The sequence below is a fragment of the Furipterus horrens genome, unplaced genomic scaffold, assembly GCF_987537825.1.
Source record: "Furipterus horrens unplaced genomic scaffold, mFurHor1.1.pri manual_scaffold_7, whole genome shotgun sequence".
NCBI lineage: Eukaryota > Metazoa > Chordata > Mammalia > Chiroptera > Furipteridae > Furipterus > Furipterus horrens.
In genome coordinates, this window is record NW_028327177.1 from 94,662,377 (window position 1) to 94,677,797 (window position 15,421).

Genomic DNA, 15,421 nt, shown 5'->3' on the forward strand with positions numbered 1-15,421 from the left:
ATTATTTTAGTTTATACTTCTTTGATTTTGATTTGCATAATTGCTAGTACGTATTGTGGTTGCCCTTTAGGCTTACACTCAAATGGGACATGTATGGGAGGCATCAGAAATAACTCTCCAACAGTTAAATTGTGTTTCTGCAAAAATGTAACTTTAAAATTAACAAAATTTATAGAGGTGAATTGCCACCCATGTTGATATGTAACAAGAAGATCAATTTGTAGCCAGATTTAAAAAAATTAATAACCATCAGAAACTGAAAGAGCAATGCTTTTTAGTTTTAAATCAGTATTTAATCTACGTGCAATAGGATGTTGCAATAGAATTTTAATGCTACAGATGAGAGACAAAGGAGAGTATCCTGTGATGGGTCTTCCTCAGGACACCTTCACTCACCCCTTAGGTTACAAAGCCAGACCTGCACCCAGTGGGGCTTGACAGGCAGTGCAGGGAACCAGGACAAGCTACTTATATTGCTGGGACCTCATGGGTAAATGTGGAGGCAGTAGTTGGATTAGATGAGCATCTCCTAAACATTGTTCTGAGCAGCTCCCGTGATCTGAGGGGAGTTCAGAGACATCCACAAGTAAAGAGTTGCCCTGATCAAACACAGGAGAGAAATGCCACATCTCCCTTTGGGAATTCCCAATGTCTGTGAGCATATTTTAGGTTCCAAGATATTCTGCAGTAAAGATGTATTTTCCACAGTGTTTCAGCCAGTATGTCATAAATGTATTTGATGACAGAATCCTGTTAGCGAGGAACGTATTTTGGGAAACACTAAACTAAGTTTTCCAAACTCCAAGATCCTGGGGTTTTAAACATACTATGCAAATGTTGCTTAGCAACATTACAGCCACCTGATTTTCCCACTAGATGGCACCCTTGCATGAGATTTACTTTTTATTTTTGATTGGCTTCTCTTTGGACATTTTTGGACTTTGCTTTTCCCATGCATTGGGAAAGTGCAGATCAGTTATTAAATTGATTTGAAGGCCATTCTGTTAACATTTTACAAGCCATTTAAAAATAATGCAGTTGTGTCAATGATAGGGATAAATATCAGCCAAGATTGAAATGGTATATTAATTTTTCCCACAATAGCTAAGTTAAAAAAAAACAAAACACTATTTGAACAATACCAGTGTATCTTATTTTTTAATGTTTTACATGTGACTTTAGCCCGACAATATTTAATTCCACATTTGGGTTGTTCTACTGATCAACTTGAAATGTTGAACTGTGAGACATTGAGAGAATCTGGTGGTACCTGGGAACCTTCTTTAGTTTCTATGATGGGTAAGCAGTGTCTTCAGCCTTCACATGTGTATAATTTTGTCAGGGATCACTAAAATATTATTATGTTTAGGTGGCATGCACCTTCAGAAGGTCTCACTTTCCAGCAGGCTGTGTAAAGTGGTCTCTTAAAGTTTCTTTCATGTTCTAGTAAATTTTTGATTGGCTCTTTATTAAAAATAATTTGCTATTACACATTAAGATGTTCCTGTTCCTGTGGGTTAGTCAGTTAGTCTGTCCTTCACTGGGTCTCACTGTTGTAAGCTTAAGCACTTTGGCACCCCCTCACCTCCTGCCTAGAGTTCGTGGAATTTCACACGTTGGTTTAAGTGTGCCCAGGAGTTTCGGAAAATAAAAGCAACTTTACTTAGGAAGTCATACTTCGAGTTTGTTCAACTGAAGGATGTTTACCTATTAGAAATGTGTGCCTTTTTAATGATGGAAAGGGAGCTTTTAAAGATATGAGGAGGCTTCCTAAACAGCTTCCTGAATTACCTGAAGAGAGAGAGAGAGAGAGAGAGAGAGAGAGAGAGAGAGAGAGAGAGAGAGAGAGAGAGAGAGTGTGTGTGTGTGTGTGTGTGTGTGTGGCACATACACATGGGGCGTTGGGGTGGGGGAGAGAAGCCAAACCCTGTGACTGGAGTCTCAATTTGGTCTTTCAGTACTATCTTTTGAAGGTAAAATCTTTGTAAGGCCTCTTAAATCTTATTTCAGTGAAAGATCCTTTCTAAACCTCAAATAGCACCCCACACTTCCTAAAGGTAGGTTGCCTGAATTGTGATTTTCTTGTCATGACTGTTGGATCTGCTGCTACCTCTTGCTTTAATTTTTGTGCTTGTGTGTTTTCTTTTAGCTTTTTCTTCCACAGAGTTCAGCACTGCATGGGCCCTAGTTTTCAGTTCATCTTCGGGCCTTAGATTTTTAGCATGGTAGACTGTAAAACAATTTGTGTTAGAATATCTGTTTGAGAGATCTGATGCAGATTTTGTGAGTGTGGTTTATAATGAAAATAGCAGATAAAACAGGTAATAATAATCGTAGTTAAATATGTATTGAGCACTTATTGTTCCAGGCACTGTGTCAAGCATTTTATACACATTAGCTCATTTAATCTTCGCAGCAACCTGATGGGGATAGATGCTATTTCTCCACCCCCCCCAACCCCCAACTATAAGCAAAAGTTTATTTAGAGAAGTGAATAAGTTACCAAGGTGAAAGAAGGGCCCTTGGAGCTTAGGAGAAAGAGAGAAACTTCAAGACAAAGGGGGAGAGTAGAGGGGAGGAAAAGACCTGGGCATGCTCCTGAGAGGGAGAGTGTGATAGATGCTATTTCTATGGCATTTTCAGATGAGCAAACTGAGTGTTAGAAGGATTAAGGTTAAGTAATGTTATACAGAGGACCAGCAAAGACTGCAGATCCACTCTTTCATGACTTATGTTTTACCACCATGTGAATGATTTGAAATATTCCCTCCTAAATGTTTTATGGAACATTCATGTGAATCTTTGTCACATTGAGTCAGGCTAGGCTGGGAGGCCACAAGGTAGCAAGAAATCTCCTGATAAAGAGAACAAAACTGCCAATTTTGCTCTCAGCTCTAGACACCAAGATTTCTTGGCCTGATGGCTTCATATTCAAATATGTTTGGCTGTATTTCTCAACACACTGAGTTACTATGCTTTGCATTAACAGTGCTTGGCTTTGTCTTTTATGCAGAAAGCCCCTCCAGGCCTCTGTAATGTGCTAAAAAAGATCTTGTCTAAAACTCATGAAAATAAATAACATAAAACTGTTCTGAATAAATTTGAGTTAAGTGAAAGGAACCCTTTTCTGTGTATGCATATTGCATACATACACTTGTGTGCCCCCGTGAACACATGTTCTGTCATTGGGCCTAAGACCAATATCCTCCACAGTGAAGGACATTTTAGAATTTCCATTATAAATCATTTTAGGGATTTATAACTAATACTGTAAAAAATTCAGCTCCGCCTGGAATTTACTTTATTGTGTTTGCAGGATTAGTTATTGTAAGGAAGCAAGTAGATGGAAACATATTTTTGCCTTAGCACTTGGGACTGGTGCAAATGTTTGTGTAATTGTTGAAAAGGGTAGGAGGGCTCTTGGAAATAGTTCAGGGACCTCAAAGATTCAATGGGCAAAGAATAACATATCATTTAGATTTGGGATGCCTGACTGGCAAATGCAGTTTGTTCTTTAAGTTGCATGTTAATTATATATGGGAAGTCCACACAGCATATCATTGAATTTTGTGACCTCTCCCAACACTTTTTAAAAGAAATTAATTGGTGGGAATGAAAAATTATTAGACAGAGGCACATAGGTTTATTTTTACCATCAAGACCAAGACTCAACTCAAAAGTCACCTCTTCTGGAAAGTCTGTAGTAGCTACTAAAATATACTGAGCACTTTTAGTCAGTATGCTAAGTTTTACATTAGTTTTCTCATTTACTCCACTGAAGATCTGCATTTTACAGATGAAGAGGCCAAAGATCAGAGAGATATAACCTGCTTAAGTTTACGGAATAGGAGCTGGTAGGAGAGCTGATAGATTCTGGGGTTCAAGAGCTTACAGTCTGCAGTGGTGTATGCCCAGGGTTCCTGATACCCAGTTTGCACTGACATTCCTTTAATCCAGTTGTTCTCAGTCCTGGGGCTCATTAGAACAATCCAAAGAGCTTCAAACTACAGACAGTAAGTCCCACCCCAGGTCAATTAAATCAGATCACTGGAAATGAGGCCCAGGTTATTCTACTATGCAGAGAAAGCTGGCTGAGAACCCTGCCTTCTGCCCACTTTATTCCCGATCAGCTTTAATAGTTGTGAGGTCAATTATTTCTCAAGCAAAAGCTTAATTAATTCATAACCCACTCATTAAAATTTGTATCAGTTTGTACGGGCTGGGCAAAAGTTTGCCTTTGCAAATGATTACTAAGCAAATTATAGATTACACTGGGCATAAGGGAAATGTTTGTCTTATTAAAGAGCACAAATAGCTTTCAACCATAATAGAAAACTGTATTCATTTTAGACAAATTGATAGGTGAATTTCAGGTCATTTAAAATCCGTTAAATAACTTGTTAAGACTGTTAATCCATACATTTTATTTACCTGCTTGATTACTTGCTTTTAAAAATTGTTTCTGAAAAATACCCTATAATTCTGAGTTTTAATGCAATCAGCTTGGGTTCTCCTTACCTTTAGTTGAAGTTATTGCTGTGTGACATGCTGTAAGTCTTCCTAAATCATTTTATAGCTGGGTACTTTGTCCTCACCCATGAGATTTCAAATTTCTTACAAGCAAGGATCTCATCTCTTACTATTTTTATATATCCATGTCTATTTTGGGGGCTCTGTGCCTTGCAGGTGCTGCTAAACAGTATACAATGTACAGGATGGCCCACACAGCAAATAATTATTTGATCTCTAGTGTTAATGTGTCAGGATTGAGAAGCCCTGCTTTAGAGCCTAATAAGCACATGCAAGTGAAGATCAATCAGCCAAGAAAATATTTTTGTTTATTTTGTTAAATATTTAAATAATGTTTAAATATTAAATTGCTATAGTATATCATGGGAAAGCTGGTCATGAGGATAAGTATTCCACCTGGGGAATAGACTTACTGGGATGGCCAGGGAAGAAGTATCACTCAGGAAGGGCAAATGAAACTTGCTTTTAGGAAATAGCCCACCCACCTAGGACCCAAGAGTTGGTGGAATATGCTTGAGAAAGCCTCAGGGCTGCTAGTATGTGGGTATTAAATTGCTAAAAGGCATGTTCTTCCTGACACTTCTCAAGCTACCTTATAAGAAGCATTTAGGTAGTGGAGGAACATTTGTTTCTTTTAAAATAAAACTAAAGGTGTGTGTTCATTAACACACACAAATACAGGCCTGGCAAACTGTGTAGAGTATTAAGTTAGGGTCATTTGAAAATAACCTCTAACCCACAGCTAGCAGTACATGGGCTTTTATACTAATGTACACTGGGTGCCTTCTCTATTGCTTGAAGTGATCGAGTTCAAGAATTTGAGAAAGAGCAGTGGTTCTTTTCATAATGAGTTGAATTCACATTTTGCTCTGTACTTTGCTATAAAAACAACTGGTTTTAAAGACTAGTGTTAGAATCATCTCCAGTACCCTAAAATGTAAGCTGCTCTTACAATGCATTAAATATATGCACATTTAACTAATCATATAGATATTTTTAAAAATTACCACAGTCCTCACCCACACAGTGCTGTCCCTATACCAGAGTGAGGACAGTATGAAGTCAGCTTGAGAGGCAATTTTTAATCTTTAAAGAGAACTTCTCTTGCTCCCAGAAATATTGTCAGGCACAGAACAGGTATGTGTGATGATTGTATAATAATAGCTCTCCTTGTTGTGCATGTACAGATGCACCCATACTCGTGCCTTTATTCCTCCCTCACCCAGAAAGATTATCTTCTTCCCTTTTAAAATCCATCCTTGAAACCTCCTTCACAAGATCTTCTCTTTTTTCTTCTTCAACCTCCAATCCTTTCAAAATGAATCTCTTCCTCTTTAGGAGTTCACAGGCCTGCATTTTTCTTTAGTTTGCATTTTGTTAGAGCTGGTCACAATACCCTTGTCCCTGTACTGTATACAGCTCAAGGAGCCAGGACTGTACATCCTATTTGCCCCAGGGCCTTTGCACACAGCAAATGCCTAAAAGTCCTGATTGAATACCTTAGTGAATCTTCTCCTTGTCATCAGCTTGAGGTCTGTTTACTATCATGTTGTTCTCAGAGAAGGAAAACTCTGACTCCAGAAAACCTCCGCTGCCTTGCGGCATACCTCTTCAGGGGAAAGGCTAAGGGAGTAAACCCCGACAGAAAATCCGGAGCCAGAGTCCCTAAGGCGGTTTGACGTTGTAGTCAACACCGGCAACTCCTGCGGCGCACCTGAAGCCAAGCTGTATTGACTCCGTCTTTCCCTTGGACCCTTCAGCTGCGAAGAGAGGGGGGGTCTGCTGCATGGGCAACAGCAGACCCTCCATATCACCCTGCCCAGGCTCTGTAGCTTCAGCTTCACTGGAGAGGACACTCCAGCGTCATCACAAGATGTCGATTCAACACGGGAGGAGACAGATACCGTGTCACTCCTGAGTTGGACTGCACAGCCATTCTCGGCGGTGCAGATGGACTCTTAAGAAGCTACACCATCGTCTCTCGAGACTGACGGCTGCCGACGACGACTATCATGTTGTTTACTTTGAAATGCATCTCTAGGAGATTAAAGTCTAAATGGACTAGCTCCTTGAGGATGGGGGCTGTGTCTAATTCTATGTGGTAGCTCCTTATCTAGAGTAGCACAAAGAGCATGCCTAACTGGGAAATGATTGATGCCTTGAATTCCTATTAGGTGGCTAATGCTTCTTTGTTATTTATTGTTTGTTGTGTGAAGGACAGTTGAGGGTCCTCAAGTATCCATTCATTGAGTTATGTTGTAAAAAATGTCTGAACATATTAATTCAATATTGAATTCAGCATTTAACTCATTAAAATATGTATGTTTCTTTAAAGCATCTGTTCAATGAACTTAATTAGAAAGATGAAGTTAGTCTTTTTTCTTTAAAGCTTCTATTCAATGAATTTAATCAGGAAGATGGTGTTAGTCTCTGCATTACTCATGCAGCTTGTGTGGGACTGATTTATATACTAAGTCTTAAAAGAAAGGTAAAATGGAGGGCAAAGAGATTCTTCTAAAAATGGAAATTAGCTTGAATAAATATAAGTGTGAAAAGGTATGTGTGTCAGAAGACCTTTTAGCTTGACGTAGAAGTGTGGTGTTCTTAGATTACTAAAATCTACCACTAAGCATTCATTAGATGCTTTTAACTTGGTGCCAGATACTGCCGCAAGAGTAAGACTAAGTTTATAATATGGCCTCTGCCATTTAGGGCCTTATGCTCTAGTGTGTGACTTGGCCAACTTTTTCTTAAAGAGCCAGATAACTAATATTGGATTGGCCAAAAAGTTCATTTAGTTTTCTCTGTATGATGGCTCTAATAATACTTACTAGTGTTTAACTTTATTCAAAACAATTTTGTTAGATTGTATTGTGACAGCTGTCATATAAGCATGCATTAAAAAAAATTGGTGAATTTTTGTGCATCTACTTTAATATCGAAGATGGAAGAAAATATGTAACTTTTTAGTGCATTATGCTTTATTATTTCAAGAAAGCTAAAAATGCAACTGAAATGCAAAAAAAAGATTTGTGCAGTGTATGGAGAAGGTGCTGTGACTGATTCAATGTGTCAAAAGTGGTTTGCAAAGTTTCTTGGTACTATTGACATTTTGGCCAATAATTCTTTGCTGTGGGGCTGTCTTATGCATTGGAAGATGTTTAGCAGCACCCCTGACCTCTACCCACTAAAAGCCAATAATGAGAGCTGATGTACTCAAAATATCCAAATCAATAAACTTATTGGTAAAAATAAAAAAAAACTGTGTTTTCTATTTTACGAAAAATACTACACGGACTTTTTGGCCAACCCAATAGTATTTCAAGCTTTTGGGCCATTTTGTCTTTTGCAATTATTCAATTCTGCCATTGTAGCATAATAGAAGCAGCCATAGACAATACATAAAGCGTGACTCTGTTCAAATAAAATTTTATTTACACAACTAGCAGCTGAGTTTAGGGCCTGTCATAGTTTATTGATCTCCTACACTCGACTGTGGGTGAGTGTGTATGTATATGGCTATGTATATAAAACTAGTGTTGGAGTGTGTGCTTTTCACTGCAACGTTGTAGAAACTCTGATGTGGGAGAGAAAGCTGGGCCAGACTAGTAGGGGAGAGGCTGTTTGTCTCTGTGATCACTTGGTAGAAATTTCATTCATTCCACATTTTTTTCCCCCCATTTATTCTTCAGGTGTTTGCTAAGTGGTCATCATACACAAAACATTCAGTCTAGCTTTTTCAACCATCATAGTTTCATATTTTAATGACTTACTTTGCACATTTTAGCATCTCTGAAATTGGGATGCATCACACACTTGATGGTGTTATTATTACAAGATTTTTCTTTCTCTGTGGATATAAATTAAGATAGTGGCTTAGATTCTGAAGAAATATGGTAAATGTTTTAGTACTCCCTTACATATTTTCTAGAACAGGATCATTTACTTTAGATGTTTTAATTTTTACATTTACATTTACTCAGCAACTTGCTACACAGAAAGATTCTGAGAACATTTTAAATGAAGTTTCAAATTCTTTAGAAAAAAGAAACTAATACCTTAAGTCTTGACAGAGATTAGTTACTTTACAAGTCTCAGTTAATGTTCTGTTAAATAAACTTCTCATGTCAAGCACAGCATTTTCTGTGCTCTTTGATGCTTTTGGCTTGTTTCACAGATTTATTCATAAAGGTAAATTATGGACAGAAATTTCAGAAATACCATTTTGTGGCCAGTGAGGAACCTGGTCATAGCCCTCTGTTTCTATTACCTATAACTTTCCCTTTGTTAGGACACAGAATTTGAGAACAGGTGTTGGAATATGTGTGTTTTCCCCCAATTTATCTCATTTTAATTTCATTGCTCTCAGATTTTCTAAAACTATGAAGTTCTTTATGCAGGGCTGGCCTAATTAGGAGAGCTTGTGAAAGTTTGTAAAAGGTTTAATGTTCCCCCTTTTTCCTGTCTATATAAATCAATTAAAATGGACTATGAAGAAACTCACACTCAAATTGTGTATAACTCCAGATTTCATTGCTATGTGCTTGTTTTCTACATTCAAGGAGGAGGTTCTGCTTAACTGTATTTATAATTTACAGTAGCCAGAGATACATTTAAACCAGTCCCATGATATATAGTAATATGATATAATATAGAAACAATATTTATGCTTCTGATCAGAAGGGGAAAAGCTGTTTTTTATACTGTGCTTATGGTTTAAGCATCATGAATAGTAAGCACATCTGTCTTGGTAATTAGTATAAAAATCAGAAAAATGAAACTTCAGATTAGTAATTCACAACTGACATCTCTAGATATTGTTAAGTTAATGCTTCTCAGTGATAATAGTAAATAGTCCTCAGTGGTTTTTAGTTTTGGGCTCCTTTTGGTATGGCTTTTGTTTATTTGTTCTCTTCAAAGTTATTTGAATGCTGAGTCTTAAAATAATCTCTCTGTAGTTTTTTCCTCTTGTGTATTTTAGAAAAGATTTTCAGTGCAAGTAGGTGGTTAACTATTAATTACCAATTGATCATTAGAGAGCGATAAACTGTGATTCTTATACCACATGGAGAATTTTACAGTGTGGTATTTGTGGCATTTTGTGTGGGTGTATCCCTAAGCATTTCAAACCATAGTTTTATTTAATGATTTTTTTTTTTTATAGGGCATGGAACCTGAGAGGTAGGAAAGGGCAAGCCAGAAGCTGCAATTCATTCAAAGATTTCTTCTTGGAATAACTCTGGGAAAATAAATTTTATTTTATTTTTTTCTGACATCTTGAATTGTAATTCTTACCTTGTTTTACCTTAAGGTACTTAAGGGAAAAGTATAATGACATTTTAGAGCAGGTCCTCTTATTTTTAGACAAGGAACCAGAAACAGAATGCCCCTACCATTTGTGGGGCCAGCACAAGTGCTAATGGAAATCCATAGACCAAATTCCGAATGTGCTAAATAAAGGTCTGTCTAATCAGGCTCTGCCTGCCTTTTCTCCTGTGGCTGCAGCACAGTGTCTGGAGGCTGTAGGAGCCTCAGTCTCTTCAGCGCCAGCCCTGTGGCCTGTGAGCCTGCTTGGCAGCATGGTTCTGCTGGAGCAGGGCAGGTTGGGAGCTGGTCAGGCCCCAGACCTCTGAGCCCCTGAATAAAAAATGGGGATGATCTGCCTAACTCCCTAGGGAGGTAGATTTGGCAGGTTCTCCGCCTCCAGGCCATAAATGTCTGACCTGGACCTTCCAGAAAGTTCTAAGTGCCTCTCAGACCACATCCTCTGAGCAGGGGGTGGGGAGGCAGCAGCAGTTATGTGGGTATATTGGGATACCTGGATACTCATTTTTGTCCTTGCTAAGGGCAGAGACTGTGGTTCTTCATCTCAAGGTCTCTCAGCTCAGCATCCTCTGGCCTCATGGCCAAGTTCAGCTAATGAGTCCCTCCCCTTGGCTCAGGATGTTACCAAAGAAAAAATTGCATTCTGAGGTTTGTCATGTGTGGGGCCCTTCAGAGTTCATGGCCCAGGACAAGGGCCCCTCTGGTCTAGGTCTAAGAGAGGTCTAGGGGCTTGGACAGCATTACACAACTAACCAGTAGTACAGGCATGATGAGATCTTCAGAAACGACAGGTTTGTTTCATCTACATTATAATTTACAAACATTCTTACTTCTGATAAAATGCAAAAAAGGAAAGGAAAGGGCAGAACTCATTTACAGAAGGTATTATTCACATTATCATTATCCCATCTTAAGTTCTCTTTCTCTGCTGGGTAAGGAACCCTTAAAACTCACATGGATGTCGTGACTTTGAAAGACAGAAAAGCTATCAAAACACTCTCCTGTGAGAAATTTTCCATTTCTTAGGGAATTCAGGTGTGTGAATCACTTCCTTCTGTCCTGTCATAGAAACAAAGAAAGCAACGTGACTTTATAGTTCAGCTGAGGAGGCCAGGGTTGGCATTTTCCAGGGAAGATTGCTTATCGTGGAGCAAAGGTATATTCTTAAATGGATTTCTGCATAGACCTTGTGGGAACAGTTTGCAGATGTGGACAACATTCCCAAGAAAAGATTTTTACAGTGACTGACATCCCCAAAACCTTCCCAGAAAAAGGAAAATGTGTCCTTTCTTAATTTCGCTATGCTTTTTTCCTGATCAAAAAGCTGATTTATCTGTGGTGGCACCTGAAAAATAAATTTTTTAACAAGGTTGCTTCACAGTAAAGATGAAAGTACAAGCAAGTAGTAGACAGGCCAACTGGAAGGGCTTGAGTGTGGGGGATTTTATATTTCTTCTTGCAGTAAACACATGTGGAGGCCAGGAAGGGTGATGCCGTCATCTGGTGGCGTGATGGAGATCCCCACTGATGCTGGCAAGGGACCCCGTTAATGAAGTATAAAATGCAGCATTAGGTACAGGCAGGAATTTTGTGGGTTTCAGGGTCTGTCGATGGGAATACAGTCTTAAATCTTGTTGGTCTCAAAGATCTGTGAGAGGAAAGTGGGCAGAAAAGCTTAGGCTGGCAAGTGACAAGTTGGGTCCGTTTTTGCCTCAAACACTGCCCCTGGATTTCCTTCAGAGCTCAGTGGAAGAACTGTGTGAAAGATGCTTCCCCTCCCTGTAGACTGCATATGTTCACTCGCCTGGATGTTATTTTACCATACGTGTGTTAGTTGTCCTCTGACATCTGTAACATTGATTGTAGGGATTGTGCTTGTTTACACGTCTTGCTTTACTCCTGGGCTGTGAGCTTTTTAGAGCAGTACTTAGTCATCTGTTTTTCTATTTCCAACAGAACTAATGAAGCTTCAGAAATAGTTGTCATTTAGTTGCATGGAATTAGTTGTCATTTGGTTGCATAGACCAGAAAAGCAAGGTCTCCTCAGTGGAAAGATCAAAACTGCTTCCATATTTTTACCTCTGAAGGTCCAAAAAAATGCATCAAATAATAAATAGGCCCGAGCACTTGAGAAACTGTTAGCAAAAACTTGGCTTTTGACAGCATGGGGTCTGAAACAACTCCTAAAGCACATCATTTTCCAGAAGATGCAAGTTGTTAAAAAAAAAAAAAACAACAAAAAAAAAACGAGGATACCTTCCTCCACAGAGAAGTCACTGTCCTTTAGAAAGGGAAACTATTACAGTGGAATTCACTCAAGAAGAGCATTTAGCATTTGCTGTTCCCTGGGTAACGGTCTGCTCAGCAGATGGTCTTCACATTTAAGGCATTGATAGTCTCAGGCTTGGAAATTATCATCCTGAGTTGGAGAGGAAGAAAAGTTGATTTTCTGAGTATGTGTCCCTCAAATAGAGATGGTTTTTCAAGTGAAACTTGAAAAAGAATGTGAGCAGTATTATCTGAAGATGTGAATTTATATGTAGCCCTCTGCTGCTTGGATATATGTTAAACAAGAATTTGTTTTAGTAAGGAGATGTGAGGTAAGCTAAGATAACCCAGAAATATTTCTATAAGCATAGATTCCCACTTTGTATTTCCTTATACATTACATTCTCTGTCGAGATCATTTTTCCTCCAGCTACCTTCAGCCAACTAACATTGGCATATCTTTGAGATCCCAGCTCCACGGTCACTTCCACAGGGGAACCTTCCTTGGATTTCCAGATCCAGTTTGGCTCTCCTCTCTAAACAATTTCATATCGTCCTATAGTAGGGCTTGCAAACCGGTATGCCTATAGGAGGCAAGTGTATGATGTAAAGAATGAAATGGGCTGTTGATAGCAAAATGTTCTGTGGTGATTGTAGTGTTCTATATCTGCCTGGTCCATTATGGTAGCACTTAATGTGTGCAAATAAGGGCCTGAACTTTTAAGTAGTCACATGTGGCTAGTGGCTACTCTATTCAATACAGCAGCATAAACGTGATCACAATGGTTGAACTGTGGTTCACTGTCAGGGAGATGGAGGGAGAGTTGAGGACTGTAGAATCAGAAACCACGTGCCCTGTCCAAAAGGGGCAGCTGTTACTCAGTTTTTCTTTTTTTTTTTTAAAGAGTAGCAGAAATTCCTTATTTTGTTGTGAATTTTTTTATTTAAAAAAATCAGTAACTATTTAAAATTCTTGGTCATATTTTACCCATATGTAGCCATTTTGTGATTTCTACTATGTCTTATCATGGCAAGTATCATTATTATAATTGTTGGTATAATTATTTGTTTGATTTTGTTTCCCCCATAGAATGTAAGCTCCATATGGACAGGAGCCGTACCTGTCTTGTTCACTATTTCAACTCAACACTTAGCTTGGTATTGAGCAGGTATTCGGTGATATTTGTTGAATGATTGTTGGATGCACAAGGTAAAAATAAATTAACAGAGGGAGAAGAAAAGCCGAACCTAAGAAATAAGAGACAGAAAAATTGGTTCTTGGATGAAACCCATCCTGCTTTTGTGCAGGATGGGACAAACCCTTCTGGATAGAACTCAGTTGCATGGTGGTGGGTTTAAGGAAAGATATGAGATTTTAGAAGAATGTGCAATACAATGTAGCCTTGAATACACCTGGTTCCCTGAAAAGGGGAAGAGGTGAGCTAGACCAAGGGATTCTGGACAGGGGAGGCTCTTTGTGAAAGTATTTATCTGCTCTAAACTCTAAAGGAAACCAGGAAGAATGAATTGTTTCAAGACTATAGGGAAAAATGCTGCCACTGCTGCTGCTGCTACTTGTCTTGGTGTCTGTATCCCAACTGAAACCATTTTGTTAAAATACCCCAAACCATCTGAATTTCCTAGAAATTCCAGGTTCATGGTCCACAATCATTAAGAACTGTGGGTCGAAACTTTTTTTTTTTTTTTTTTTTGAGAAAGCAGAGCTCTTAGTTTATTATTTTTTTTTAAAGTATATTTTATTGATTATGTTGTTACAGTAGTTCCAATTTTTTCCCCTTTACTCCCCTCCACCCAGTATCTCCCTCCCCCAGCATCCCCCCCCAAGTCCATACCCATTGTTCGTAAAAAATAACTATCCCTCCCTCTCAGATATTAAGACCCTTTGTAATCTTGTAAAGGACAATGGGCGAAGGTCTCAAGCTCCTCTAGCTGCTTCAAGCTGGACATGGTCGTCGTCCTACCTACCCTTGGGTCCAGAAATCCCTAATAATAGTGGGGGTGTGGAGGGGAGGGTGGCCTTCCCACATGGGGAAGGATTGTGCAGACTCCAGGTCAGTTGGCTGTCTCCGGACAACGGCGTGCTTGGTTTAGCAGGCTGGCATCCTTGTTGTGTTCTGGGGGCAACAGATTTGGCAAAAAGGGTTAAAAAGCATCATTCAATCCATAATTACTAGGTGACAAAAGGCAGGGATTAATTTTTCAATGTTCCACATTAGGAGAAAAAAAAAAGGGCTTCTTTGGAGGAAGGTGTGCTAGGCACATCTCGCCTGTCCAAAACCCTTTTGTCCATTATATTTAGTTTGGGCTGAGGGAAATAGTTTATGTTTCCCCCCTCTCAGACCTCTGGGCCCTTTCTGTCCAAGCCATTAGGATAGAAAAGAGAATTCAGTTTTAAAGTGAAGCCCACAGACCACCCCATTCTTCACCAACCCAGCCATTTAGTTCAGCCAAACTGTTGAGTCTCAGGAGGCAGCGCTGCAGAGAGGATTAAGTGAGGCTTATGTGTACAGACAATCACTCAGGTAATGCGGTCATAGGCTTATGCCCTTTGAAAACAGAAAACACATGTTAATTTATGTAACATAACCAACAAACAAGTCTCTAAATCTGTAAGACTGTCTTATTGGGAAGACATCCAGTTGCAAGGTACTTGACATTCTACTTGCCTGCAACTTGAATCTCTTTGGTGATATCACAGATATGGTTTAATTTTCAAGTGAAACCATTTTTTAAATGAGAAGAAACTTTTAAGACGGTTAGCTGCCCTACTTTACAGTCTGCCACTGATCATTGTGATTTTCCTTGAATAATGATTTTTCTCCCTAAGATTACTCTCCTTGTCTTTAAAGGGACTACATTAAGTCCATTTTTAATTTATCCTGTTCATTTGCATAAACATAACAAGAGCAGCAAATGATCACTTATGATCTTTAGTTATGTTTTGCTGGAACTTACCCAAGGAACATTTAGGGTGGCCCTCAGTCTGCTCTTCAGGGCACAGAAGCTGGGCCACATACCTGGCATTCATCCTTGCCTGTGCACACCTGTCCTTTTCAAGTCTTTCTGGTTTTCCATTGTGCCTTAAGGTCCCTTCTAGCCATCTTTCAGGAAAACAACCTTCGTTCCTTCCCTGGAGAGATTGCTGTGGACCGCACAACCAACCATGGCAGCAGGCCTTTTATTTCGCGGGCTTTTATTACCTTTGAAAGTCATTCCCAGTTCCTTAGGGCTTTTTGGTAACAACCTAAGCCCAAGCATGTCTCCTTTAGGCTTGACA

The 15,421-nt window shown here is 39.1% G+C and overlaps 1 protein-coding gene and 1 non-coding gene across 4 annotated transcripts in view; both read left to right on the forward strand.

Moving 5' to 3' along the window:
- Positions 1-15,421, forward strand: part of ERC2 (ELKS/RAB6-interacting/CAST family member 2) — a 926,792-nt gene that overhangs the window by 195,801 nt on the left and 715,570 nt on the right. The gene's annotated exons all lie outside the window — the stretch shown is intronic.
- LOC150004826 (small nucleolar RNA SNORD72) lies at positions 6,772-6,846 on the forward strand. Its single transcript, XR_016512549.1, has one exon. It is a non-coding gene; the product is annotated as a small nucleolar RNA SNORD72 (small nucleolar RNA).